Here is an 11,777-nt window from a genome sequence, read left to right as displayed (position 1 = left end):
TGAATGAATGAAAGCATGGTTGAATGGAACAAACCCACCCCATCCTAGATTACTTCATAACCCCGCCACCACAATGGCCATCGGTCAGACTAAACTTCCTCAATGAAGCCAGGCTCCCTTTGATCTAAAGTTAATCCTTAGAGGGACTTCTGAGAACTGACCCTGATTGAGATATAGAGATAGTAGCAGAAGCTATTAGGTTTCTTTCTCTTTTCTTTTCTTTCTTTCTTTTTTTTTTGCATTATTGCTGAAATATATGTAAATATTAATAGATATTCCAAAAAGCTCTGGAGCTTTGGGGGAAAATACGTGAATTTCAAGAAAAAGAAATATTCCATCTCTGGCACCACCTCACATACCAAGAGCTGACTCTTCTTAATAAGTGTTATCCAAGTGCATAGAGACTAGCTGATTTGCATCCTCCTTGGTCCATTGTGTTAGACTAGGACGGCATGTATGTTAAATCCTGGTTATGTTATGGACCTACATGCTTGTTAAGATAATTGATTCTTTTGGGAGACTCTTCGTACAGAGTAATCTAGTAAATTAAAAGAGGATTCATTTGAATAATCTGGAATGGTTACAATTCTAATTTTCAAAAGTAATGCATGTCTTCATTGTATTCAGAAAACAAAGGTTGGTTTGCTTGAAATTTTACTTCTCAGTCCTGACAATTTGAGGTTTTGTGCACAAGACAAAAAGTTAATAATCACTAGGCCCAAAGTCACTAAACCCAACCATTCACTCTTGACAACAGAAGAGTATTGGAAGTAAGGCCTAAGTGTCAATGATCACATTGCATCACTGTTTTTTTGGAATATAGAGTAATTACCTGCTAAAATATGCTCCATGAGCAAAATCACTTAAGTATATATACAAATATACAAATATGTATATATTAACATGAATATGTAGATATTGTATAAATACACATTGTATTATAATGTCTTATTTAATATGGATAAGATATTGTATTATATATCAATTTAATATAAATAAATTATACACAAATATTTAAATATATAAATATTTATAACATATAAACATGTAATATATACATACATAAAACAATGTACAATGAGGTTCTTTAGGTGATTTCAAACTATATAGTGATGACACATACAAATTCATATCTATATTGTAGTCTTCTTTTGCTACTATTGCACCCATATATTCAGCTGGAACTTCAAACTTATCAACTCAGCAGCCACAAAACTGCACTTATCATCTTCTTTCTGCTCCTCCTATAACCTTTTCTCTGTTTATGTCACTATCTACCCATTGAACTAGCAAAAGTCATCCATACTTTTACCTTTTTCTCTCATCCCCACATTATATTGAATTACTAACTAATTCCAACTTACCTTCCTAAATGTTTCCCATAAGATATCCCTTTGTTCTATTCCTATAACTACTTCCCTGGTTTAAACCCTCATCATTTCTCTTCTGGGCCACTCACAAAATTCCTTATCTTGTTCACTCTGGAATCCATCCTCCAACCAGTCCTCACCATGATTTACCTAAAATCTAAATATGTTTCCTTGGTTTAAAACCCTTCTATAACTCCACATTACTTATACTACAAGTTCAAACTCTGCAACATAGTAGTAAAGACGTGACCCTCCTAATCTTTCAATGTCATCTCCAGTAAGTCCATGTCTTGCTTTTTACATTCTGAAACACATAAGTACTTTTATTTCTTTACATAGAGCTAATGATTTTTATTTGTTCATTTGTTTTGCGTTTTGGGGGATTTTCTTAAACCTCTGGGGTCTTACCTCCTAATTCTTTCCTCACCTTAGTCTTCAAGATTTTAAGACTAAGCTCGGCTATCATCTTCTCTATAAAGCCTTCTCTTATTTCTCAAGATGTACGTACTAAGTTCCCCACCCATGTATTCTTTAATACTTTGTATTTATATCCAGTACAAAGTATTATTATTATTACTACTTTATTGTTTTCTGGTTTTGTCTGCCCCACTGCTCAGCAATGAGCTCCAATGAAGGCTTGAATTGTGTGTTTTTAATCCCCCAAACTTAATGCACTGCTGGCAGATAGTTGAATAAACGAATGAATGATGATATCCTTGTTCACTTTCACTTCTCTTACAAAATAGATTTGTTCAACTCTTAGGCAGGAGTGACTGAGCTAAAGTTCTGTGACTTCGTCTTGCTCCATTCTTTTCCACACTATTCACCTATTTTGCCAATTCCCATAATTAACCCTTTCCCCTCACCTTTCTTTATGGTTTTTAAAACAAATTCCAGAAGTTAACAATTTCAGAAGGGTCTCTATTATCTCCAGTTCTATGCTCTAAACAAGGTTGTTAATATGCTACCGGATATGTCTGTACGGTGTGAGAACCTAGGGCTCACCTCTCCAACACTTACATGGTGGAACTGCTTTAATTTTCTCTTTCTGCTTATCTATGGAAGGGAAAAGCACCAAAAAGAAACATTCTTGGCTTCTTGATCGTCCTCGTATAACTTCCCACTTCAATACTACCTGAGAAATCTCCCCCACTGAGCAGAAATTATTACTTCTTGTATTACATTAATGTATGAGGAGTTGAAACACAGCAATGAACAGGATATAATCCTGCCTTCAAGCGTTTATAGATTTGCTCAGAAATAAGACAAGAAACCAGACAATGGAAAATGTTCTAACTCTTATCAGAGAGTTACTTTTTTGAGCAGGGGTCCCAAGGAGCGGTAGCTGAAGTGCTGGAGACCTGCCAGCCTGCCCTGGAAGCAGCACCCCCACCACTCTAATGCTGTGCCCAACACAAGGAATGCCCGCAAGCGTCCTGGCAGTGATCAACAAACATGTTTTAGCTCTTCAACCACAAAGCAAAATAAGCTAGGTGCTGGTACTGCCTTAACAGGATTGCCTGTTAAGACAATATTTAGTTCTTGGGACAGAATTTTAGGTGACTCAAATGGGAGGCACCCTCTCCAGTTCCTAACGTGCCTATTTAGAAGACTGTCAGAGTTATCAGGCCTAGTTTTAACTCAGTGCATATCTCAAAAAAATAGTTCCCCTCTCTAAGAATCATGAAAGTTGGGACAATGAGCTATGCCTCAGAAAAGAACAAGCTAGCTTCCTTGAGTGGCAATGACAGTTAACAAACCTTGAAGCTGAAGCTTAGAAGCCCTTAATGGGGATGAAAAATTTAGTAAACATTTATTCATGTTTTCATGTATTTATTCATCTGATAGACACTTGTGGAGAGAACACTGTGTGTCAGGAAAGTGCTAGGACATGGGGAGACAATCATGAATAAGACATAATTTCTACCCTCAAAGGGCTTACCATTTAGAAATTCAAGTAACCTATAATTATAATAGACTGTTTCATGTGTACAGGATACCATGGAAACAGTTAATCTTGGGCGGGGGGGTGTTATCAGAGGGACCGTTAACCCAGGCCTGAGAGATCATGGAAAGCTCCTCAATCAAAGAAACTTCTACACTCAAACTTGAAGGAATTAGAAAACCGGTTAGGAATCCTACCTTGCCTTTGCCCTTGGTTCACTCAGACTTTCGTTGCATACCCCTGGGCATTCATTTTGTACTGCAGAGGCCCTGGTGATCCTCTCCTGAGATAAATGGAGATTTGTTGGAGAGGCAGAATAGATCTAGACGTACTAGACGTACGTGATGTAATCTTGCTGAATGTACACCAGTCTTGGTGTGTGAAGTGTTTACAGAATAGATAAAATATGCAAATACTTTATTCATGCAAACTTGTTAATGAAGATAGTCTTCATAAAGACCGTAAACTTTATGTGGCACAAAAGTCTTTTTTCAACCCCAGAAATCTGTATCTACTTGTGCCTGATTGAGCAAACCTGGAACAATGAAAAATAAAAGTACTTACTCATCATTAACATTACTGATGGGTTGTAGAATGGAGAGTTGTTGGAATGGAGCTACTTAATGTTTTCCTATAGGAGGGTTTCAATGCTATTTTTCTCTTATTTTTGTATTTTTCTTTAATCACAGCTTAAAAATCAAACATGCACATTAAAAAATACCTTATTAACAGCTGTCATTTTTCACAGCACAAAATCTTTGCTCTCTGTAACTTATTGAGTCAATATATGTATGAGCATATTCCTTTTGTGATCAACACTTAAATTGCTGAGACTAAGCACTAATCATTTTTTTTCAAAGAGGATGTATATCAAAGTGTTTACTTGGGTTACCCCCAAGGGAATACTATTTGTGTAAGAGCAAAATCCGCATTTCACTGTAAATATTTCAAAATTTAGACTTTCTCTTTTGTAATAATAATAAGAATAAAATAATACAATAAAGATGGAGGCTATAACTGCCAAATTTTAATTTTATGATGAGACCCAGGAGAATATATTTCCCACATCTGAGAAATTTTCTCTTATAAAAGACAGATAATGAGAAAGAAATACTACATTATTAGTCCAGATGCAACATTGGATAGAGTATTAACTCGTGTGTTATTGCCATAATACCCCATTGCTGTGGGTGTTACAGGTAAAGCATATAGAACGTGCAACATCATCAGTAAAAGAATCTTTAAAATAATTGAGCAGATATTGCACAACCATCAGTTTCATCTCTTAAACATATGCCACCTGCACTGACATAACTCCATTTATGAGTCAAATATGTGAACAGGGTGGTTGCCTTAAATTTCCAAAGCATATTTTGTTCTTCAAACCTTGGAATTATGGTCTCTTAAAAGAAGAATCATGAAAATATTTGCAAGAGCAACATAAATGATGTGCTTTTTTTTTAAAATCAGGATTTTTTTTTTTTTTAATCAGGTCTACGCTACATGACTGAGCCAAAGTCCTTGAAAACATATGCAGTATTGACATCAGGGCAAGTAACTGAGTATGAAAAATCTCATCCGTGGCAACACATATTCAAAGCAGGATTTTATGACATGAAACAAGATTAAGGGCAATGTAATCTGAAATGGACTGAACCAGAAGGAATGACAGCAGCAATACGCTAAAGTAGAATCATGACTGGGTTGTTTTAGCAGCTGAGGCAGTGCACACTACTAGAAACCACTCTGGTCCAGGGAATCAGAATGAAAGTTCTAGTAATGCCTGTGCTGCTAATTGCAGTCTTAGGAAAGACACTTCAACTCTGAAATACACATATGAAGATGATACTTGTGCTACATGGGACAGAGCTTGAGGAATGTAACCAAGGATTTCCTGCAAGCATTGGAGAAACGTCAAAGCTCCTTTGTAAGGAAAATAGCAACCTCACCTACAAATAAATACTCCTGTTCCCCAAGCTCCTACTGAAATGGGTTGCCCTCCGAGTTGGCAAAAATGTAAGTAAAGCTCTTAACTTTCATAACATAATGAGAATTCTTCCTCCCTCATGTCTGGTGTCTAAAGCATATGACTATCACATTAGCCAGCAGCTTAGAATAGCTGCACTATGGGTAGTCGTTAAAGAGTTCAATCACGAATTCTCTGGGAGCTAGCACCTGCCAAGGGCTGGCTTAAGACATCTGATATTTGACAAAGACAGTCTAATGGACATGCTAAATACCCTTTCTCCTAGATTCTCCAGGCTTGCCATATTTTAAGTTAGATCATCAAGAAGCAATGTACTTGGACCAAATTATCTCAGTTCTCCACAGAAATGCCTTCACTGATTGATGATACAAAGTTTTGCCCTGAGCAAAACTGAGGGTCCCATACAAAAACCGTTACATCAGTATTTCTGTTGTTTTTATGAAGCTGTAGCCAGGGAGTGTCCACTATGCCTGCAAATATCAATTTTAAAAGGGCCCACAGAGATTCACGTCATTTAACATAATTTCAAGAAAAGGTTTGTTTCTGTCTGTAAATGCATACACTTTCTTTTGTCTGTAGTGAACATTAGGCAACTAATGAGGTTTCCTTTTAGATGTCAGGAAACTCAGAGCTAAATTCATACATAACTTATAAATTAACTCACCTTAGGTTTATGGCACTATCTATTTCTGGTGTTTTGTTTTGTTTTTTAGATAGTATTTCGTCTGTTCTACTCACCAACTACTCATTTTATATAATGTTTAACTTTAGGAAGCTGATTTTTCTCTTTTTTTTCAAATTTTGGAGGCATAAAGCTGAGGATAGTAGAAATGGAATCAAAATTCACTAAATATTTATTTTGTGCCAGTGTATACATGTAACTTTATGTGTTTATTCAGTAACACCATGTTATGTTTTAAGGATGAGGTTCAGGTATGTCAAATAACATAATCAATGTTACAAAGCTAGTAAGAGTCAGGGCTAATATTTGAACCCAGAACTTTCCAGGTTTTGTCCAAAGCACATGCTCCTATTTATGATTCTACTATATAACTATACATAAATTTTTATTTTATTGTTTTCTGCACAGGCTCATGTAATTAAAGGGACTTTAATTATTTTTTAAGGAGCATTCATACAGCCATTGATTATGCAAAGGCATTTCTCAGTACTCTTTGTTTCCACTTAAGAAATTGGAATAGAGGCTGTGTAGGAGGGGCAGAGACACGGAATCATCTGGTCCCACACCTGAGTGTGACCATTAAAAACCCAGACGGATGTCTTGGCTGCAAAGGTTCTCCCACCCCCACCCAGGAGCAAGGTGTCCCAGCCCCTCCCCAGCCCAGGGTTCCAGTGCCAAGGAGAGAGGTCCCCATAATTTCCGGTTGTGAAAAACAACAGAGACGGTGACTGAGTGAGATAAAGTGTGGCTGGAGTCCCAGGAGCTCCTCTTAAAGGGACCGTGCAAGACCTTACCAACAGAATCACTGGTTCTGAGCTTCAGCACCAAGGCAGCACCTGGCGAGGCGGCAGTGATGTATGGTGGGTAACTGAGTTGTCTGGCTCAGGGTGGGGGCTGGAGGGGCAGCTTTCTCCTGGACAGAGAGCTGGCAGAGGCAATTGTCTATTTCTTGAGCCCTTTCCCGACCCTGCAAGCAGCCACAGGCAGCCGCCTGAGTCTTCATCAAGCTGGCTAACACCATTCATTTGCTACACCCTAGTAATTTGAGATTCCACCACGCCCAACTTTAGGCCCAACCAAGCCACTTCCAGTGACTTTTTCTGTACAAACCACCTGCTACAGATTTTCCTAGGGACTCTCAAAGGTTTGCAAAACCCAGACAACAGCATCTGGGTTAAGCATGTCCTGTTCCTCTGGCTGAGCCGCCCTAAGCTGGCACTAGCAACAGCCAGCTTTGGTTCATGACTTGGCCTGTCGAGGCACTTCCAAGCATGGCACAGGTGGTGGCCATTTGCAGATTGCTTTGTGGCTCCTGCCAGGTGGCCCTGGGTGGGGCACTGCCAGTGACTGAACCTCACCCCAGTAGGTCCCCTCTGAGGTGGCCCAGTGGCCAACTTCAAAATGAGCTGGAACATCACCCAGCTGCCTCAAAAACAACACACCCAAAGGGCAGATTGGGGAAGCAGGAGACCCTGGTGAGGCAGATCCTGCTCTGTAGGGTCAGTCCCTGCACCACAACTCCTTCACTGTCGTCATGGCCCATCCTCAAAACCAATGAACACCAGGGTCAATCCCTCCCATTGACATGCAAATTGCAACCATGCTCAACAATAAAAGGAGGGAACACACAACCCATGTAAGGGACACACATGGAGTGTGCAGCACAGGTGACCAAGAAGACTGCACCACTAAGCCCCACAGCACAGCTACTACATAAGGCCACTCTAACAAGACCAGGAGAAATAGCAGCCCTACCTAATACACAGAAAAAAAACACAGGGGGGCAGCCAAAATGGGGAGAAAAGAAATAAATAAAAATAGAACACAGCTCCAGAAAAAGAACTAAATACAATAGACACGTTATCTACCAGACACAGAGTTCCAAACACTGGTTATAAGAATGCTCAATGATCTCAGAGAGAATTTCAACAAAGAGATAGGAAACATAAGCATGGAGATAGAAAACATAAAAAAAAAAGTCAGAAATAAAGAATACAATAACTGAAATGAAGAATATATTACAGGGAATCAATAGTGGATTAGATAAAGCAGAGGATCGAATCAGCAATTTAGAAGATAAGGTAGCAGAAATTACCCAACAGAATAGTAAAAAAAAAAAAAAAAAAATCCAAAAAAATGAGGAGATTTTAAGGGGCCTGTGGGGCACCATCAAGCGTACCAACATTCACATTATAGGGGTACCAGAAGGAGAAGAGAGAGAGCAAGGAATTGAAAACCTATTTGAAGAAATAATGACTGTAAACTTCCCTAACCTGGTGAAGGAAATAGACATATAAGTCCAAGAAACACAGAGTCCCAAACAAGATGAACTCAAAGAGGCCCACACCAAGACACATCATAATTAAAATGCCAAAGGTTAAAGACAAAGAGAGAATCTTATAAGTAACAAGAGAAAAGCAGTTAGTTATCTACAAGGGAGCTCCCATAAGATTAACAGCTGATTTCTCAGCGGAAACTTTGCAGGCCAGAAGGGATTGGCACAAAATATTCAAAGTGATGAAAATCAAGGACCTACAAACAAGGGTACTCTACCCAGCAAAACTATAATTTAGAAGCGAAGAACAGATAAAAAGCTTCCCAGACAAGAAAAAGCTAAAGAAGCGCATCACCACCAAACCAGTATTACAAGGAATCTTAGAGGGACTTCTTTAAGATAAATAAATTAATTAAATAAACAAATAAATAAATAAAATGAATAATAAAATGGCAATAACTAAATACTTATCAACAATTATTTTCAATGTAAATAAATTAAATGCTCCAATCAAAAGATGGGGAGGGGGTTTTGAATGGATAGGAAAAAAAGACTCTTACATATGTTGCCTGCAAAAGCCTTACTTCAGATCGAAAGACACACAGACTAAAAGTAAAAGTATGGAAAAAGATACTTCATGAAAATGAAAACAAACAAACAAAAAGCTGGGATAGCAATATTTATACCAGACAAAATAGACTTTAAAACAAAGACTATAACAAGAGACAAAGAAGGACCTTGTAATCCAAGTTCTGGGTAAGTATCCAAAGAAATCTGAAACACTACTTCAAGGGGATGTGCTCATTTACATGTTAATTGCAGTATCATTTATAATAGCCAAGGTATGAAGGCAACCTTGATGTCCCTGAATGTATGAATGGATAAAGCAGAGATGGTGCATATATACAATGGAATATTACTCAGCCATTAAAAAGAATGAACTAGTGCCATCTGCAACAACATGGATACACTTAGAGAGTATTGTGCTGAGTGTAGTAAGTCAGACTGCAAAAGACAAATGCATATGATTTCACTTGTAAGTGGAATCTAAAGAACAAAATAAACAAACAAATAAAACAAATTCATAAATACAGAGAACATTTTGATGGCTACCAATGGGAGGGGGAGTTGGGGGGGTGAAAAAGGGGAAGGGATTAAGAAGTACAAATTGGTTGTTACAAAATAGTCATGGGGGTGTAGGGTATAGCATAATATAGTCAATAATATTGTAATAACTATGTATGTCAGATGGGTACTAGATTTGTTGAGTGATAGATGGGAGGGTTGGGGGCAGGGTGAAAAAGATGAAAGGATTAAGAAATACATATTGGTAGTTACAAACTAGTCATGGGGATGTAAAGCATAGGGAATATAATCAGTACCATGGTAATAACTATGTATAGTGCCAGGGGGTACTAGTCAAGGGGATGACTTCTTAAGTTATATAAATGTCTAACTGCTATGCTATACTCCTGAAAGTAACATAAAATAATATTGAATGCCAACTCTAATTGAAAAATTTAAAACGGGGGGAAGATAAAGAAGAATAAGAGGTTCAAAATTCCACATATAAAACAAATAACTCTTGGGGATGTAATACACAGCATAGGAAATACAGTCAATAATATTGTGATAATGTGGAACGGTGTCAGATGGTTGCTGGACTTATCGTGGTGATCACTGCTTTAGCATAAGGAATATAATCAATAATATGGTAATAACTACGTATTATATTGTGTCAAGTGGGTACTGTTGGATAACTATGATGTACACCTGGAACTAATATAATATTGTATGTTAGTTATATTTTATAAAAATCTTTTTTAAAAAAAGAAATTGGAGTACACCATGATAAGCATCATAACGCCAAAACAAGACTGCTCGTACATCATGTAGGGCAAAAATACACATTAATTGCTTGACACTTTATTGAATGCAAAGCAAGATTAAACATCTTGGCCTTCATGGTGCAGAGCTGAAGCAGGAGCCCAGGAAGGGGACGACTGCATAGCTTTCCTGGTGAGGAAGATGAGAGTGCCCCTTCCCCCAAGTCCCCTCTTGTTGTGGGAAAACTAACTCATGTTCTGACGGTTGCCATAACCCCTCGGATGGGTGTCCTTCCAGTCATCCCACTCCCGAGCTTGGTGAAGTGTTTGCTCATCATCTTCCTCCTTTTGTTCCTGATCTTTCTGTTGCTGAGCTGCTCGTTTGACCTCTGATGTTTCCTTGGCTATTCCCTGATGCGGTGATGCCCCAAAGTTCTGATGCTGATCATACCAGTCATGCACGGTCATAGATGCCAGACTTGGGTAACCAGCTCCAAATACTTTGGCGTAGGCCACATTCCGAGAGACAGTGAAGGATTTCAGTGGAGGCCTGTCCTGAAGAGATGGGTGAGAAGTTGATGCCTCTGTTGAAGAGTCTTTTTCTCTCAGGATCTTTATCTCCTGGTCAATGCTCTCAATCTCTTCTAAGCTGATACCAATCCACCTTCGAAGGTGAAGGAGGTAATATTCACGAACACACTCGTCATCTGCTTGACCGGTGTCCACAGCAGATTTCAGCACAGTCAACCTATGCTCCATCTCCTTCTTCTGTTTGTATCTCTCTATCTTGGCCTGTCTTTGAGATGTCATAGCAACGAGGCTAGAATAAGCCATGGAGGAACTAGCAGTGTTATTTTCAGCTGAGTTGTTCTCGGTTTGGGGCAATTCGAACTCTGCCACATGATAGTACTGGCACTGAGTTAAGTAGTTTAAAAAGTGCTCTCGAGCCCACTGCAAATGATCTAGATGCTTATTCAAGTTGACTTGTCTCACGGCAAATGCTCCTTGAAATGCTGGCACCATCAGGTACTTCAGGTCAGTAGAAGCAATCTCTTCCAAATCTTCGTTTTGGCTGAACAAGTCGAGCTGCGATAACATTTCAGCAGCCTTCTTAAGGAGGTCCAGTCCCTTCAATACCTTCTCTTGGATTATCCGGGAACCGGTGGGTTCGGTCGCTACTTCCACTTCATCCAGAAGCTGCTTGCATGTTTCGAACAGCTCGGGAAGCCGAGGCTGTGGTAACCCGTCTTCTTCAGCAGCTGCCATCTTGGGAGAGGCATAAACAGTAATTTTTATTATAAGCTTATTTTGAACTTGATTATTGTTAATTAATTATTTAAATACCTATTCCCTTTGCATTATTGTTGTGAGGACAAAATAAAAGACATGGAAGTATTTTGAAAGAATTTTAAAATGGTATACAAATGCGAAATGTTTTATTATGTATTACTCCACTATATTGATCATTGTAAGATTTGAATTACTATATTAAAATCTAATGGTTGTATATGAGTATGTAATTCTACATCTTGAGTGCTATTCACTTTATTAGTACTCAACAATGATTTTTAATCAACTGAAAAGCTGAAAAGGGCTTTGGTAAAAGTCGCTGAAATGTGAACTACTTTACTGATGTTCATCCACAAATGACTTCTAAATTAAACTTCAGTTCATAAAATTCCTATTCTTTTA

The 11,777-nt window shown here is 38.3% G+C and overlaps 1 pseudogene; it reads right to left on the bottom strand.

Moving 5' to 3' along the window:
- Positions 1–10,331: 10,331 nt before the first annotated feature.
- LOC109450315 (immunoglobulin-binding protein 1 pseudogene) lies at positions 10,332–11,351 on the bottom strand (annotated as a pseudogene).
- Between the last annotated feature and the right edge of the window lie 426 nt (positions 11,352–11,777).

This window comes from Rhinolophus sinicus, chromosome 14 (genome assembly GCF_057876585.1).
Source record: "Rhinolophus sinicus isolate RSI-liver-muscle chromosome 14, RSI-T2T, whole genome shotgun sequence".
Lineage (NCBI taxonomy): Eukaryota > Metazoa > Chordata > Mammalia > Chiroptera > Rhinolophidae > Rhinolophus > Rhinolophus sinicus.
Note: the sequence above shows the minus strand (reverse complement) of the source record. Positions and strands in the feature narration are given on the sequence as shown.